Consider the following 18,913-nt stretch of genomic DNA (forward strand, 5'->3'; position numbering starts at 1 on the left):
GGCTCGCCTGCACGAAAGAGGAACGGCGGTTGCCTCGGTTGCACTGGTGACAGAGGCGGCACAATCTGACAGCTCATCGGCGGCATGATGCCCCAGGACGGAGCTTCGTGGAAGCCGGAGGGACACATTTCTATCAGGTACCACGAGTGCCCTATGAACTCTCTGGTGCGTCACCCCAGCCCTTTGTTTTGGGTGGACGCTGCCTGGTCTAAACACCCCCGACCCTTGCGGTCATTGTTGGAAGGCCCCCTCGCGGTGCCTTCCATGGTTTTATTTTGCATGGCCTTTTCAGACTTGGTTTTTCTAAAGGTTTGGGGGGGGAGAGGGGAATGGAGGGGGGGAGGGGTGGGAGGGTGGTGGTGGTAGCGGAGGGACTTGTGTGCGGGATTCGTGGTGGATGGAAGGTGTTAGATGTGCTGAGATGGGTGGCCTGGAGGGAGGGAGGAGGATAGGGGTTGGTCATTGCATGACGTGGAACAGTCTTGGGCCTGAGCTATCGTGCACTGCTTACACTCACGGAGGAGGGGATGTTGAGGGGCACTGGTCCTGGCTGGGGAGGGGGGGTCTGCCAGAATGATACTGATTGTTGAGCGGGGTGGGGTTCCAATTCCGAGATGCCTCTCACCGTAGGTACGTGGAATGTGAAAGGTTTTAACTCCCCCCAGAAACGCCAGAAGGTTTGGAAATATATCCTTGATCATCAATTAGATGTGGTGGGCCTTCAAGAAACCCACCTGGAACGGAAGGATGAAACCCGCCTTAAGCATAAGCAATTTCCCATTATTTATAGGTCCTCAGCCCCCACGAAACATAAGGGAGTGGCCCTTCTATTCCGATCGGCCCTACACTTCCAACCCATGGGAGTGCGTAGCGACAAAGAGGGCTGCTGGCTCATGGTTAAGGGTATGCTCCTCGGCAAGCTGAGCACGTTTTTGGTCCTATATGCTCCCAATGTGACTCAAAATGGGTTTGTTCAGGGCCTGCTGCGGATTGTTGAGGACTTCGTCGAGGGGGCATTGATTGTGATGGGGGATTTTAACCTGGTATGGCATAGGGAACTGGACAGCTCTCATCACCAGAGATCCGACGCCGGCCTTTTCTCTGCCGAGACACAGCGGAGGATGGGGGACATGGGTCTTATAAACAGTTGGCGCTTTCTCCACCCCCAGTCTAGGGACTTTACTTTCTTCTCCCATGTTCATCACTCTTATTCTCGCTTAGACCACATTTTTCTAAGTCAATCCCTTCGGGGGAACCAGCGCGAAGCCAAATATTTCCTCTGTCTGTCTCTGATCACAGTTTGCTTACGATTTGCTTACACTGGGCGGCGGGATGGACCGTCCAACGCAAGTGGTACTTTCCGGCCTCCCTGGTCCGGGATGACCCATCCTGTAAGGCAGTACGGAAGGTTATTCGCGAATTTTTTTACTTTAACCACGAGAACGACACCTCTGTTTTTATTATGTGGGACGCCTTCAAGGCATCGATACGGGGCAGCTGTTTGGCACTTAATGCCGCCCTTAACAGGCTGAGGCGGACGGAACGAGAGGAGCTGGAGAGGGAGCTCTCCGCTCTTGAGCTGGCGCATAAACAAAACCCCTCCAGACAGACGCTGAGACCGCTGACGGCTGTCAGGGGCAAACTCAGGGCTCATTACAACAACAGAGCGGAATTTACCTTGCTGAAATTGCGGCGCATCTCCTATTCGCAAGGGAACAAAGTAGGGAAACACCTGGCCCGCCAACTCCGAGACAAGAGGGCGAGGGAATACATAGGGGGATACGAGACGCGGCAGGGACCTTGTTGCATAGTGATGAGGCCAAGGCTGGGCTCTTCGGTGATTTCTACGCAGCACTGTACTCAGGGGATGCCCTTGACCCCGGGAAGCAAAGAGATTATCTAGACGCGCTCCCGCTCCCTCGGGTATCCGCGGAGTGGAACAAGCTACTCACTGCTCCCTTCACCAGGGAAGAGGTCTTGAATGCCATGGCCTTGTGGAACACTTGAATGGTGTGGTTAACAATGACGCCCCTAAGTTGGCCACGGGTAGAGTGCCCGCTCTGATGTTCGCAGACGACACGTTGTTGTTGTCTAGAACATCATCGGGCATTCAAAAAACACTGGATGGGTTTGTGAAGTTCTGCGAGTTTCGGGGACTGGAAATCAACTTGGGAAAAACTAAGTTTATGATTTTTAATCCCCCTAAGCGGGTACGCCCAAATCCGGTCTTACATGGCATTCCCCTTGAAAGGGTTAAAACATTTGTTTATCTGGGTGTTACCCTAACTGAGAACTTTGATTGGGACGTGCAGACTGCGAAGTCTACACTTAAGCTATCCCAGCTTGCGGGAGGTATAAGCAAAGTTTTTAGGTTGTCAACCTTTAGGCCTGTGTCCCCAGTTCTGGAAATATATTGCCGCCAGGCTAGAATGGCAGCAATCTATGGGGCTGAACTTTGGAGGCATAAGCAGATAATGAACCTTAAAAAGGTAGAGCACTCTTTTGTGAGAAACTTAGTTGGGTTACCGCCTAGTACGCCTTTGATCCCTCTTAGACTGGATCTTGGCATGGTCCCAATAGAAGAGATCATCAGTGCAAGGCCAATTATGTACTGGAAGAGGTTGTGGTCAGTCCCTGAACTGGCCGCTTATAGAGCGGAGTTCTCTGAGATTTTGTCTCTTCTTGTATATAAAAAAATTCCTTGGCTTCAGCACATTCGTGCGGTTAGTACCCGATTAGGTCGTTTGGGACTGTGGGAAAACCCTGAGACTTTTTGCCTAGGGACATCTAAGAGGGAACTTCTTTCTCACATACGCACACTGAACGCTCAGATACTATCGAGCACTACATCATTGGGTAGGTTGACTTCTGAATTCCTCTTAGTTAAATCTGAATCTAAGATTGAGGAATTTTTGGACAAAATTGAACCGCCGTTTGCTCGAAAGCTATATCTCCAGCTAAGGCATGGCACTCTACCTATTGGGTCTTTTACATCTAGATGGTTAAAACCTAAAAACGAAGTTTGCCCTGCATGTAATTATAAAAATGAGAATGTAACTCATGTACTGTGTTTTTGCCCCGCCTATTCTGCAATCAGAAAATGTTGGCTGATCCCGATCTGTAAGAATTTGGGATTTTTGCATTTCACTCAGGCCTGCAGGATATTGACCTATGATACCCATCCTCCCATTGTGTTTGCGGTTTCCTGTTATCTTTTTAGCATGTGGCGCAGAAGACAAACTTTTTTATCTTAATTGTTGTATTTATCGTTTTTATTTTCTCTATCTTGATAACTTGTAGTTTAATTCTGTTTTAACATTTTACGACTATTTATTGTTTTATTCGACTGTGCTGATGTATTTTATGTACACTTTTATGGTCATCTGACCGAAATAAAGTTATCAATGATAATGAATGCCATTAAAGCTCTGAAGCCCCATAAAGCTCCGGGAGCAGATGGGTTTACAGCTCTCTTCTATCAAACCTTTCCCTCTGAAGTGGCTGACTTTTTGGTACAATTTTTTAATACCATGGCGGAGACAGGCGTGACTTCGGGCTCCATGGCGGAAGCTATCATATCGGTCATCCTCAAACCAGGGAAGAACCCGTCTAAGTGCTCTTCGTATAGACCAATAGCCCAACTGAACGTGGATGCCAAGTTGTATTCTTCCATCATCGCTAACAGGCTCCAGGACTTGATGCCGGCACTCATTCACCCGGACCAATAGGGGTTCATTAAAGGGCGCCAAACTCATGATAACACCAGGAGAGTGATCCATCTGATCGAGAAGGCCAACAGGTTCAAGATTCCAGCGGTCCTAGTAGGCCATGACGCCGAGAAGGCCTTTGACCGGGTGGACTGGGGCTTCGTGTTCCAAACTTTGACGGCGTTTGGCTTCTCGGCCAAATTCTTAGCGATGCTCAAAGCGAACTACAGCAGCCCCCGGTCTAGGGTAACGGTTAACGGACATCTGTCGGCGTTCTTTCAACATTCGCGAGGTACTAGGCAGGGCTGCCCTCTTTCCCCCCTGCTTTTTGCATCGAACCTCTGGCGCTCTCTGTGAGGGAGAACCCGGATATTCGGGGACTGCCCTTCACTGGGGAACAACACAAGATCGCCCTGTTCGCCGATGACGTCCTGCTTTCCCTTTCGGACCCCGCTCACTCCCTTCCCCACGTTCAGGACGCCCTATCGCGCTTTGAAGAAGTGGCGGGCTTTAAGATCAACCACGATAAATCCTATATTCTCAACCTCACGCTCTCTTCGGCAGAGGTGGACCGCCTCCGGCCACTCACGCCTCTGCCATGGACCCTCTCCTCCATACTGTACCACGATTGGAAAGCTGTACTCTGCCAACTTCCCTCCCCTCTTGGAGAAGGTGCAGGGTGACCTGGTCCGTTGGAGGCCACTGTACAAATCTTGGCTGGGACGGATCCATGCGCTCAAAATGACCCTTCTTCCTAAGCTCTTATACCTCTTCCAGGCGCTTCCTATTGTTCTTGAAGGGGACTTCTTCCGCCGTATTAAAACACTGATGCTCCGCTTTATCTGGCAGGGGGTCGCGCTCATTTTTCATTTACCATTCTCCGATGCCCGAGAAAGGAGGGAGGGGTAGGCCTTCCCGACATGCAATTATACTACAAGGCGGCACAACTGCGGGTATTGATGGAGTGGTCCCAGCCTACTTCGGAGAAACATTGGTTGCACATCGATAGGAGTGTAGAGGGGAGAACGATATGGGACTTGGTTGGGAAGCCCAAAGGTGATAGGCCCCTGAACGCATACATTAGTACCCCCACCGGCACTACTTTGAAAGTATGGGACTCGGTCTCGGGTGATGAACGTTGGACGTCCTTCCCGTCCCCCTTTACGCCTATACACTTTAATCCTGCCTTTCCACCTGCAGCACGTGAAGGTCCCTTTGATGCCTGGAGGGAGGGGGGCTGCCTAGCTCTCACGCATTTGTTCCATGGCTATGCCCCGCTCACTTTTGACAACTGTATGCGGGATTACGAGGTCCAACGATCGGAGCGGTTCCGCCATACCCAATTACTCCATTGGGCGTTGTCCCCCTCGGTCAGAGATGCAGCCACCAGACCACTTACCCCCTTCGAAACTTTCCTTTCTAAGACATCCACCATGCGGAGTGTCATTTCCTTCCTCTATGGCTTCCTGCTTTCTAAGGCTATTTCCCCTAGACCGCTAAACATGGCCCTTTGGGAGGATCTCCTCGGACGTAGTATCTCGGATGGGGAGTGGTCCCACCTGTGGCATGATATAGCCAATCACAATCATTCGGTGGAGCTTAGGGAGGCCCATCTTAAAATCATGATGGACTGGTCCTTATATCCGGCTAAGTTGAGCCGGATTTTTCTGGGCTCCTCGGATAGATGTTGGAGGGGCTGTGGCCTGCTGGGAGACTTCAGGCACATCTGGTGGGACTTCCCTGTCATCCGTCCCTATTGGGAGGAGATCCGATCCCATATTAAGGAGATTCTGGGCTACCCGATCGCGGATTCTATGGCCCATATTTTGCTGGGCCTTCGGGATCCGGATCTTCAACACCAAACCAGGGCAGACGAAAAGATACTTTGGCTATGTATTTAAGCTGCCAAACTGACCCTAGCAGCGGCCTGGAAGAAGACGGAAGACCCAGCGATTTCCCTGTGGCATGCAAGGTTATGGAGGTTGTTGAGCATGGAACGCATGGCTGATATCTTCCTAAGCGACTTTAGAAACTTCAAGTTTCGCTGGGGCCCCCTAGTTCGCTTTCTCTCTAAAGGCTTGCCATCTGCGGTTTGCCCGCCTACGGTGTGAGCCCTTCATTTATTTCAAGTGTAAGTGTTATCCATCCAGTTGACTGTGTATGTGTGAATATGGCTACCACCACTGGGAAGGGGGGAGGGAGTGGGGGTGGGTGTGGGGTTTTTTCGTTCATGATCTGGCGACGCCCCGACACATAACTGAGGCGGAGAAATATACAACGGAGAGAAGAGTGTAGGCCCATTTCATTGTTTTGTCTATGCAGTAGCACCTACTCCAGCCGATAGCCCTAACTCTGTACTACCCTATATCTCAACTGGGCTATGCTTCATGTATTTTCCTTTGACTCGTGGCCTACTAAGGCCTAGGTGCACGTGCTTCCTTTGGTCCATGCCATCTCTACCGCCTGACTTTACATATGCCTCCTGCGTGGGAAGTTGTGCGGGACTGTCACATGTTTTTCTTTTTCTTTCTGTTCTACAAAATATTAATAAAAACACCTTTGACATAAAAAAAAGAAAAGGAGGACTTATTTTTAAGCAAGACTCACTTACAACAGATCATGTTTTGATTAGTGCACTGCGCTTGCATTTCCATTGGTCATGTCTCCAAATGTTTTATGAAAACTGTAGTAGCTGTCTTCCTTGGCTCCTAAACTTTATAAAGTAAGAATAGAAAATATAATAGGAGCCTCCAGTCTATAAAATGTGGTACACTATGTGGAATTTCCAGCTTTGGTACTTGGTGAGCCAGAGATAGTTGACTCTTTGTCAGGCACACAGGCTGTAATTTGTTTTTCAAAAGACTTTTGCTCTAAAATATTAAAATTAGTTATAGCGAACCCGCAGCCCCATACTTCTATAATCCATCATGACCTTGAGGCATCAGAGCCTGTCTGTTGAGAGCTCTCAGGCAGCGGCTGGTGCCATTCTGGATGCAGGGTTGGGTATAACTAATGTCGATATTTTAGAGAGCTAGCAAGGAGCTGAACTAAAGTGACAAATCTTATGAAAATAAATTACAGCTTGTGCGCCTCAGCCTCTTACTCCAAGTCAGGCTTGCCTGGTTTTGCGACGGGCTGGGTAGCGCTCCAAGTTGGCGCGTCAGCTGATTGTAAAGACGGTAATTATGATCTTTTATTGGCAGCTGTGATCGTCCTGTTTGGTGCAGTTGGGTCCCACAAGCCCTGCCATTTCCGGTGCTTTGCAGCAGTTTTGAGATCTTAGCATTTCTCGTTTATCAAACTGGTGTCATTTATGATATTTAGGATTCCCTTGTCTCCACTGCTCGATTTTGCTTGCAAGAAAGTATCACTCAGTCATTGAATGTCACTCATAATTACACTTAAATTATGAAAATGTCACACATAGCAATCTGAAACAGCTATGGTGATGCAGACCACCACACTGAAATGCGTTGGTCCAACATCTGATGTGGGGTACTTGGCAAGTATTACCCAAATAATGAGCACAGAAGATTAACGGTGCCTTGTGTGGCCAGATGGCTCAGTGTCATCACCAGGACACCACATTCCCAGTTCAATGTTTTTCTTTTACAATTTATCATGAAATCTATTCAAATTTAAAAAAAATCAATATTGCAACTTTCACAATACAAGTGTTTTGGTAAAGTAAAAAACCTGCACTGGGAACTAGTCAGCCCACATGGAATCCGCTGCCCCCTTCACCCCTCGCGACGCAGGCAGATATTGTCTCGGACTGGTTTCCAAACATATTTTATCACTGAAAGGAAAGTATGACAAAGTCCTACCATAGTTGAAAGAGACTCCCCCAGAATGTAGGAGTCCTGGGCCATTTGATATGAGCCTGCAACAGTAAATAACTGAAAGACCATTACAATAGCCAACTAACGTGGTGTTAATGCGCTGCAAAAAATGTTTCATTAACCCACAACGGCAGGAACTAAAGCTGAAACTCACGAGGCAGAAACGGGATCTAGGGGAACTTACTTCTACGGTGCAGAGAAGACCCAAGATGCTCCAGTCTACCGATATCTTGCACGAATTTCTGTAACACGCTGCAGTTTTTCGATTACCAATTACAATATTACAAATAGCGCCCTACTCTCCGTAAAGCGCTTCAACGTCTCGTCAAGGGTAGTAAGTGATTGAACAATCCAAATCCAATTACACTTACTCCTTTTACTTCCTAGTAGCTACGCAACGCATTTGCTGCCCAAATGTTAAGAACGTAAAAGCACCCCCGCGCCAGCCTTTCTCCCGCTCCCTCCTACTTCCGAACTGATTTTACCTTACATAATCTCTGTAGCTTTCGATTTCCTTCTGGTCATGTGATTGTTTTTTTCAGCTCGCAGGGGTTATCTGCAAAATACAGCAACTCTCTAAAAACGTAGATTTTGAGTTTATGTGCCAAGAACAGGTCACATAACTAAATGTCAACTTTGATATTTAGGAGAGGCTCCCGGAGACCCGTCTGTGATTTCTTTTTCATACAAAAATGGTAAACATGTTTACCCTTTATTTAATTTGCCTACCGTCTCTCATAACTCATTACACTACGAACAAACGGGCTAATACAATTGCATTAATATAAACAAAAACAAATAGTGCTAGAACTGAAAGAATTCCCTTACAGAGCCACTGTCAATCATCTGTTCGATTGATTGTATACTCAATGTGCAGTCTATTGCTGTCACAACAGCTATTGTTCTTTTCTTTCAATTGTTTTAGGGCCTCATTGCAGTAGTTCTCTCTCATCCGCAGGACTATGTTCCCACCCTTATCGGATCGTTTCACTGTGATTGTTTTGTCGTCTTTCAAGGTTTGTAATGCTTTCCTCTGGTTGTATGACAGATTCAATTGACGAGGTGATGATCTCTCCTTTGACCTCAGTCCCATTACATTTGTTCACATTGTCAGAAAATATGTCAATACCATCAACCTGTGTCTGTGGATAGAATTTCCATCCATTGGAGAAGTTGTCCGCTGTCATGCTACCCGTGTTACCACCCAGTCTCAGTTCTTCCATGGTCGCCAGGGTTTCAAGGTCACCTACAGTTAGGATATTGGTTTCATCTGACGTGCTGGTATTGATTGCTCTTCTCTACCCTAGATTCTTCATTTTGAAGAACTTGTACACCCTCATTTTTTACGCATATACTTAAATAAACCAATTCGGTCTGAGTATATTCGAATTCTTCAGTTGGGTAAAATGTCAAACCTGACCTCAAAACTTACTCCTCTGTTGTTGTTAAAGTTCTTCTAGTAAAGTTGACAGCCGTCAGGTTATCCCTCATTGTTTGATGTTCCTGCCACTCCTGTTTGATGTAATCGTGGAGTTTGTGCCGGTGTTTCCAGCCGCCTCTTCTGGTGACTCTATGGGTTTTGACTCGGGTGGTCGTCCTTTGCCTCCCCTTAGTCACATCTGCCATATTAAGCTGAATTCCTCGTGAAAAAAGATCTGGCGTGAGGTACCCTGGTTTGGATTACCACCTTCCTCTACAGCATAGGTCTTCAAACTGTGGGGCGCGCCCGCCTGGGGGCGCAGCATCCCTCCAGGGGGGGCGCACACTCAGGGCCGGACTGGGAACCAAAACCGGCCCTGGCACAGTGCTCGGCCACCCCCCACCCCGGGGGTTGTGGGTGCCACCGAGCGCTCTGCTAGGGCCGGTTTTCGGCCGATTTTGTTACAGGGCCGATTTTGCAGCTATGCTGCTAAAACGGTCCTGTAACAAAAACGGCCCCCAGGGGCCCAAAACCGGCCCGCCACACGTGCGGCGCACCGGGGGATTGCCCGGTGCCCGCTACAGCCAGTCCGGCCCTGCGCGCACTTCACCTTCTATTGTTCCTTTCAGGCGCCAGTCCGTCGCCAGTCGTGCATCTCAGCCCAGGCTGCTGCAGCTCCAGCTGCTGGGGGCTCGGCTGAGTGTCTGGAGTCACAGGTCTTTAAAGGCCAGAGGCGGAAAGATTTCAGAGGGGTTGGGGAGTGGGAGGGGGGCTAATTCTTCCGGTGATAGGAAGAGTGGGGATTCAGGGGCTCTTAGGAAGGGATGAAAAACAACAAAGCCTCATTAAAGCGAAAATGGTCTTTTAAAGAACTGCGAAGTACTCGGTGCGGCTGGCAGCTCCAAAACTGTCTGTCACTTAATTACCCTTTATTTCTGCGTTGGAATGTTCTGGAATTTCTGGGAAGCATCAAAAGATTCACCACCCAGTGTCAAACAGTTCTACTCATAAAAACAGTACCTCGCATGTGTGGGGAGTGTGCCATAATGGGCAATAACAGGCCAAAAGTGGGACTGTGGGGAGTTACTATGCAATCTAGATGGGAGTCACATGCCTACGTTTTGGAATATCCCGGTTCTGTGCTATAGGCCCATCCACACACACTGAGTACCCTTTTCATCAGGAGAAGTATGAGATGGTGCTACTTTTGCCTTTTACTGAACGTGTGGGTGTTTTCTGTCACAGGAATTGTAAGAAATTATGATTTTTCATTTATATTTTGACATTTGGAAGACATTTTGGGATGTATACAAGTCATATCGCCCTGGATTCCTGTGTCTCTACTTTTTAGCAATGTCTGGCGTTGGTAATTTTCACTGGATGAAGGTCGACCATGAACATAAATACTGTAGAACTGGTAACTCCCCCTTAAAAACATTGCCTTGTTTCTAATGTGTGGCTCCATGCTCAAGCCCAAATAATATCCATGCATGCCTGGTACCCCACACTCAGAAAACTAATTTCAATACAGCTGTGATTCAAGCCTTGGCAGGGATATCTTCCTGGAGGAGAAAATCTACAGGGAATTACCATGTTTTGGGAGAAAAAGTCCTGAAATCTGACAAATGTCATTTTCGAGAAGTTGTCCTGGCCACCCAATCAGCGAAAGGGAGGTCTGGCAACAAGCAACAAAATTTGTAGATGCGGAAAATATATGGTTGTTGTATCTGTACCATGTAGTCCTTGAGCAGGAAGTTCATGCTCATTGGGCTGGTGTGGGCTAAATGCCGAAAAACGATCAGGTGGTTGGCCACTAGGCCCCCAGGATATAGGGACTGGCTCAGAGATATCTCAGAATGGGTGGTGGCTGAGGAGCTACAAACGAAACAAACCAGGGGACAAGATAAGGTAGAAGGCTATTTGAGAGCATGGGCAGCTATGTTGACAGCATTAAGAGACCCCCCCACCACACCCCAAGACCCTACCGCCCTAGGCATGTGGGGAGTGAGGGGCTAGCTGACGACGTGTGGAGGTGAATAGTATGCACTGCTTTTTTAAAAATGTATTTTGTATTTATTTTATGCGTTTTTATATAGCGCAGACTTTACCCGAAGGTGTCAGAGCGCTTCACAATAGGAACAGCAATGATACATGAGGAGAAAATTACAAGTGAACAAATTACAAAAGCAAACGTTAAGTTACATGAGGCAAAAGTGACAAATGTGAGCAAACAAAATACAAGAAAAAGTGATGTGTGCAGGTTACAAACTGTGGGGCGCAGCATCCCTCCAGGGGGGTGGGGGGGCGCACTTCACCTTCTATTGTTGCTTTCAGGTGCCAGTCATGCATCTTAGCCCGGGCTGCTGCAGCTCTAGCTGCTGGGGGCTCGGCTGAGAGTGTCTGGAGTCAGAGGTCTTTAAAGGCCAGAGGCGCAACAATTTTGGAGGGAGTGGGAGGGGGCTAATTCTTACAGTGATATGAAGAGTGGAGATTCAGAGTGGAGATTCAGGGGCTCTAAGAAGGGGTGGAAAACAGCAAAGCCACATAATCATGCATTTTTAATTGTGTCAGAAAGCATGTTTTGTGGAACTTCTTTTTCTGATATCTTGTGTAGGGGCAAGGATGTGGCACAACAACCAGAGCTGATGACTGTAGAGCTGGGAAACCAGGCTCAATTCTTGATGTCTGCTCAACATCCTGTGATTCTGGGCAAATCACAAAATCTCCATGTGCTTACAAAAAATGAATGTGTGCTTGTGTAATGTAAAAGATGCTCCTGCAAAGTGCTCCAATACCTTTGGGTCATGTTCGCATTACATAAAACTGAAAAAAATATATTACAACATTTTGTGAGCACTTCCGTTTCCAGGCATTGCTCAAGACTGGAAGTGGAGCACAACCTAAGGATGGCAGAAGCAAGAATCCATCCACACATTGTCTCTGTTGAGAAAAACATGCACTCCCACACCTGTGTTTTGGGAGTGTTTTTGCTAATCTATCCTACATTTTGTGTTTTATGTGAAAAATAAAGCACCAATGAAATTTCTTGTGCTAATTGTTTTCTTTTCATTTGAAGTTTAGAATAAGCACACGCACTACAAAAACTTCAGTTTACTAAACACTCTTACTTTATTTAATATTATTTGCCCTATAAAACCTGGGCTGTGCAGGTGGGAATGGCCATCAATGATGCAGAGTACCAGCTTCCAGAACTTTTTTATCAGGTGGTGGTGGTGGGGGGCTCGACGTGTAAAAAGGTTTAGATGGGGGGGCTCGGCCGACAAAAGTTTGAAGACCTCTGCTCTACAGACTGCTCTGCGCTGGTCACCTCTGATTCTGAGGTGTCTTGATCCTCCACCACAGGTCCTTTCTTCATCTTGGGGCGTCGTACCTTATAGCAAAGGTCAGTATCCTTCGTAGTTCGTAATCCCTGGTCTCCCTCTCGAATTTCTGTTGCTATCTTTCCTAGATCTTGTTCTCATAGGTAGTTAGCCGTTTCTTGATGAGCTCTTTCTCTTCTGTATGTTTGATATTGTTCACAGTCTCCAAGATGCTTTGCTCAAGGGTTTCTATTTCCACCAGTGTCTTTTCACAGTCACTCCACACAAATGTATCTTCAGCATCCCCTGCGAGGAACCTGCGGTATACTCTACCCATTCATTGGGCAGCTCCGGGTCCAAGTTCTCGTACGCAGGTACCGTATATATATCCTGAGTCCTCTGGGTACTCTATTCACCTCAATGTAGTTCTGTAGGGAGGTAGCCTCCTACGATTTCCTTATCTCCCTCTCATGCAGTCTTTCCAATCATAGGTACTTGTTTCTCAAACTTAGTTGGCCTGTGCTAGATGTTGCTCCTTCGCCTCGTGCTCCTGCTCCTTGGCGATTTTTAAAAATGTCCGTTGCCACCACACTAAACATCCAGTGATGCTATCAGTTTGCCTGCTAACTCGCTCTACTGCACACAAAGCGCTTGAGCCGACGTCTTCTTACCCACCTGACTCCTCGAGATGTCCGCGCCTCGGGGGTTCACGTTCTCCGGCCTGTGCAGTGGTGCAGGTACTTGTCTCGGGCTTCCCAGAGCTCCGTGATGTCTGGCAAAAGTGCCCGCACTCCCGAACGGGTGCTCCGGTCCTGCGGCAGCAGTGTCGCTTGTAATATCCAGGTCCCCACACAAAGTAGAATGGACCAGCACTCTCGTTAGTTCAATCTGATTATAGATTTATAGGCGAAATTTTTTAAAACAAACGTGTTTCCGTAATCCTGCTTTTGTCAATGTCGGCGGGCACTGTTGTCATGGTGCCTTTTAAACACATGATTCGCCCTTCACATCGAAGAAGGAAACACAAAATAAATGCATTACTGCAGACGCCATATTGGAACATGTCTGGGACTCCTTAAATTCATTACTAGTTCTATAAACAATTAATGTGTATTACAGCATAGGCACTTCATGTATCAAGCAAGAAAATTCATCAATTAATTGAATTATAGTCATTCTCTATATACACACACAGCATATTTATTATATGCAATCTCTACGCTGGGCGCGTTAATCTATTGCTTTGATCTGAGTGGGGTGCACCTCTTAGGTGCCTCTTCAAACATTCAAAAGCTTATATTGCCCTGAATGGGCTATAAACCTAGTGCTGCCTCATTGGTAATCCCTCATCTGGGCTTTGTACCCTTTGAGTGATACTCCCCATTGCGATGAGTGAGTGCGCTACAGTGGTTGAACTTGTCTTAGGCTGTGTCGTGCCTTACATATATATATATATGTATCCAAACCAACTCTTACTCCACACCAGAAGAAGGCACGCACAGAAGGGCTCCAAATTAAATGCTTCTTTATTTCATCGGGCCTCCCTCGACTCCGCAACTGAAGAGACGCGTTTCGGCTGACACAGCAGTCTTTTTCAATCTACCAAGCGCCATTAAAATCAAAGCATTTATATTTATACCCCATCACAGTCATAAGCATAGAAGAAATTTAATAAAAATGAAAGAGGTAGATCAGTGGTGCAGTGCTCCACCTAAAACACATTATATGCTGTATTAGAATACTGAAAAATATCATAATATCCAAAACACTATTAGTGGCTGGTTTAAATATATTTGACAACAAAATATAAGCCCGCTTAGTGCAGAAAAGATATGCCTACACATTGAATGCATAATGCACCCACGACCACATTGTCTTATATGATATATTTTAGCCTCTAAATGCACACTGAATATATCGCCTGCCTATATATAAAACCTGTGATGCTCAAAGACTTAATTAAAATAAACTCCATTGTATGGCGCAAACCTCCACCGGATATGCAAAATAACTAAAATGACATGAAATCTAATCGAACGTGCAGCTTACAAAAAAATATATATATTGTATGCGAGAGATAACAATCACATAATTAGATAAGTTTGGGGTTGGAATAATAAAGGGGTTGTGTCCATAAACCGTGCTCTTTTTTCGTTCACTGCCCGACTTTATTCACACATTAATTTGTCATGAATGTATTAGGTCACAACAACAAAAGGTTGAAAAGTAAACCTTGGAGACTAAAAACATTATGGGGCCCATTATGATAACAGGCGGATTGCCACCGCCCGTGTGGTGGTGGCGATCCGCCCGCCAAAAACCACCACCCGCCTCTAATTTCCCCCGCCACATTACCATGGCGGGGGGACCCCCGCGAATGGGAAGACCGTCCGCTGTTTTTCCGCCGGTAGGCAATCCACCCAATTGACTACCGGGCGGAAAAGCAGTGTATATGGTGGCGGTGTCTGGTAGACACCGCCATCTATATTTGTATGCAGGCTGGGATGTGCCGTTGCCGCGAGGAAAGGCAGGCGGTTCATAACTTTGGGCGCCCGTAGCGGGCCCCCAGGGATTCTGAGGGGTGGAGGGTGCACATTGGGGGTACCTATGGTACCCCCTATGGTACCCCCCAGCAGTTCCATGCACAACATGGCAGGCACCGCACGGTGCCTGCCATGTTGTGATTGAAAGTGCACAACATGCCTACCTCGCATTGTGGCGGGCGGTGCTGACTGCACCGCCCGCCACAATGTGAGGAATGCTGGATGCGCCCTCAACTGTGGCGGGTGCATCCTAATGTCTCCCACGGGACTCCCGCCCTTATGGCGGGCTGTCCCTTTTTGCGCATCCTAATGTGCCCCATAGTGTGCACTATCGAGTCTGAAAAGTCAGCCTTAGAGTAATAGAATGTGTCTCGTAGGGACTACCAGTCCCATAATGCCCCTTGTCATGATGTGAAAAGCAAAGGCAAACATTTCAAGTTCGTGGGCTGCGTGATTGCCTGAGACATATATTACAACTCAAAGGCTCATTTGAAAGTCACTATTGACATGCAAACAAGTCCCCGTTTTCAGCAGGATTGAACACCCAATCCCATATTTTGCCTGGAGTGGTAAATGGCTTTTGTCATTTTACAGCTCAGCGTGGATAGCACTGTGCTAATCCTATGCTTAAAGACTTTGCGGTACAAATGGCAAAAGACTTTGTCCATTTCTATCTCGGGTGGATAGCACTGTGCTAATCCTATGCTTAAAAACTTTGTTAGAAAAGCAGACATTTGAGGTGAGCAAATTTAGAGTGTCGCTGGTGTTGAGGGTGCTCTATACAGGAGCTGCCTTCCACCTAAACCTGGGAACTACCCAGAGTTCTCTCCTTTTTTTGCATCATTTATGAGTCACTCTATGCCTGCAAGGGTATTGTTTTGACTTATACTGGGTGCTCCCTTGTGTCTGGACAAAGCTAAACCTCTCTGAAGAGCTGTAATGACAGTGAAACACGTGTCAGGGGTTGCTTTTATTCATTTCAGGTTGGCTTGGATGGTATTTTACCAATCCAAAGCTGTAATATTGTGCTTGGAGTGGTAAATGGCTTTTGTCATTTTACAGCTCGGCGTGGATAGCACTGTGCTAATCCTATGCTTAAAGACTATGCAGTACAAATGGCAAAATACTTTGTCCATTTCTATCTCAGCGTGGATAGCACAGTGCTAATCCAATGCTTAAAAACTTTGATAGAAAAGCAGATATTTGAGGTGAGCAAATTTAGAGTGTCGCTGGTGTTGTGGGTGCTCCATACAGGAGCTGCCTTCCACCTAAACTTGGGAACTACCCAGAGTTCTCTCCTTCTTTTTTGCATAATTTATGCATCACTCTATGCCTGCAAGGGTATTTTTTTGACTTATACTGAGTGCTCCCTTGTGTCTGGACAAAGCTAAACCTCTCTGAAGAGCTGTAATGACAGCGAAACACGTTTCAGGGTTGCTTTATTCATTTCAGGTTGGCTTGGAAGGTATTTTACCAATCCAAAGCTGTTATATTGTGCCTGGAGTGGTAAATGGCTTTTGTCATTTTACAGCTTGGCGTGGATAGCACTGTGCTAATCCTATGCTTAAAGACTTTGCTGTACAAATGGCAAAAGACTTTGTCCATTTCTATCTAAGCGTGGATGGCACTGTGCTAATCCAATGCTTAAAAACTTTGATAGAAAAGCAAACATTTGAGGTGAGCAAATTTAGAGAGTCGCTGGTGTTGAGGGTGCTCTATACAGGAGCTGCCTTCCACCTAAACTATATATATATATATATATATCCACCAACCACCTTCCCAAGACAAGGAAAGTAAATAGCCGCACACTATATATATTCAGCTCAAAATCCTTACTGTACTGGCGTACCAAAGGAAAACCGCACTCCGGGCAGCTTCAAATGCAAGTTACTTTATTTACAGCAACTGACGCGTTTCGGCGGAAGTGCCTTTCTCGATGTTACCGGCACTCATTTGAAACGCCATGTTTTATTTACATTTCGACTGTCAAAATTAAGGAAGGACTCGCGTTCCACTGCTAATGTGGGTGCCATTTTGTAACATTATATATTACATGTACATGTTCAATTCATCCATTATTCAATAATTCATCGTTTTAGTGATGTCTCATGATTCATCATTTAAATAAATAAAATTTCAGAATCAGAATGAGCAAATAGTTAAATCCATGATAAAATTACATAGTTTGCGATGCATCACCATGGATGTAAGTTTACTGATAGATATATTCACTCAAAAAACCATAGGTTTCAGACATGTTATAGTTAGGAATTAGCATTTAAAAAAACCTTTGAAATTCACTGAAAAAAACATAGGTTTCAGACATGTTATAGTTAGGAATTAGTATTTTAGAAAACATTAGAAATTTACTGAAAAAAAATAGGTTTTAGGGGTGTTATAGTTAGTTGGACATTTCACTTGTACAAAACCATTGAAATTCCCAAGTTATAGTTAGTTGTACTAACTATAACTCGCGTGCCCCCAATTCTCTGCTGATGATGTCACATATTACATCATTCATGACATGGTCAGTGACATCACTGATGACATCTCAAATGACATCACTGATAACATCACTGATGACATCATCCACGTGACAATCTTATCATACACTAGTATAACCTTTCAACACTCATTATAAAATATGGAGTACCATATATAACATGTCTGAAACCTATGTTTTTTTCAGCGAATTTCAAAGGTTTTGTAAATGACAATTTTTAAATGTATTAATTCTTATATTTATTTGTTGATACTGATTTACTACATTTTTTTAAACTATTTATTTTTTGATATGTTATTGTTCAAATTACATTATAATTACATTATACATTACATTACAAAATATACTTTCTCAGAATGAATTACTTTAGTTTAAATACTTTGCAAATAGGCAAAAGACTTTTAAGTACAGTAGTTACAGTTATTGTAATGCGCGACACAATGCAACATTGAGCTCAATGTGAATTTTTAGTTAAATGCAATTAGTTACTTTTTGGATTACTTTTCTAACGAAAGGACTAGATCTTAGATTCAGTCCTGGGACATCTCCTGTAAACAGTTGAGTAAAAACGTTTTGGTTACAATAGTGATTTTTAAGGAATATTATTGTATTTTAAAAGTTGACAGAAACTTTTTGACATAGAATCACCAATGTTATCCCATGGGAGGAAATTCACTTTTCAGGTAAGTAGTGTTAACGTTACTTTTTTTCTTACTCAGTGGTGGATCCTGGATCCAGCACGGGTGCATCTCCTGTAAACAGTCGAAATAATGCGTTTAAATCATAGAGGCAATATTTTTAGTTTGTGAAAATAGAAACTTTTCTGGTGAAAACCACACAATGGATTCCTATGGAAGGAAATACAAATTACTGGTAAGTACGCTTAGAATTCCTGTTCAGGGTCAGTGCTGGGCACAAAGATGCAGCACTGGGTTCTCTCCTGATAACAGGTGAATAAATCAGAATTCGTAGTTCGGCTGATTTGAGAGGAATATTTGTACGTTTCAAAAATCGACACTTAGAAACTTTTCTGCTGAAAGCCACACAATAGATTCCTATGGAAGAAAATACAAGTTACTGGTAAGTGCGCTTAGACTTACTTTTCAGGGTCCGTACTGGGCTCAAAGATGCAGCACTTACGTCTCTTGTGATAACAGGTGAGTAAATCGGAACTCGTAGTTCCGCTGATTTTAGAGGAATATTGTGCTCAATAGTGAAGGAAGGGGGCGGGGCCTGAGGTGACATGTGTGCAAACATGCCCTTTGGCGCGTTTTAGGTTGGGGAATTAATTCCTCTTCAATCCTGAGGTCCCCTGTGAGCCAACTAGCCCACCAGGTACCTCCAGTATGCGCCAGGGAGCTGCGTTGCAGAGAGGTGTTCAGAGGGCACGGCCCCTTTTTACAACACTCTGCAACACAGCTCCGTGGCGCTTACTGGAGGTACCTGTTAGACTAGTTGGCCCCTAGGGGACCTCTGGATTGAAGAGGAATTAATTCCCCAACTTAAAACGTGCCACAGGGCATGTTTCCACACATATAGATTTTCTCAACAACTGCTGGAGGGATTTACACCATTTAA

At 45.6% G+C, this 18,913-nt stretch overlaps 1 protein-coding gene across 2 annotated transcripts in view; it reads right to left on the reverse strand.

Annotated features, from left to right (window-relative positions):
• Positions 1-8,053, reverse strand: part of LOC144822683 (peroxisomal bifunctional enzyme-like) — a 465,075-nt gene extending 457,022 nt beyond the window's left edge. Inside the window, exon 1 of one of the 2 annotated variants that reach the window (XM_078680458.1) lies at positions 8,035-8,053. The gene's annotated coding sequence lies outside the window, so the exon portion shown is untranslated. The other variant, XM_078680457.1, reaches the window with a different exon arrangement.
• Between the last annotated feature and the right edge of the window lie 10,860 nt (positions 8,054-18,913).

Source organism: Lissotriton helveticus, chromosome 3_1 (assembly GCF_964261635.1).
Source record: "Lissotriton helveticus chromosome 3_1, aLisHel1.1, whole genome shotgun sequence".
Classification (NCBI taxonomy): domain Eukaryota; kingdom Metazoa; phylum Chordata; class Amphibia; order Caudata; family Salamandridae; genus Lissotriton; species Lissotriton helveticus.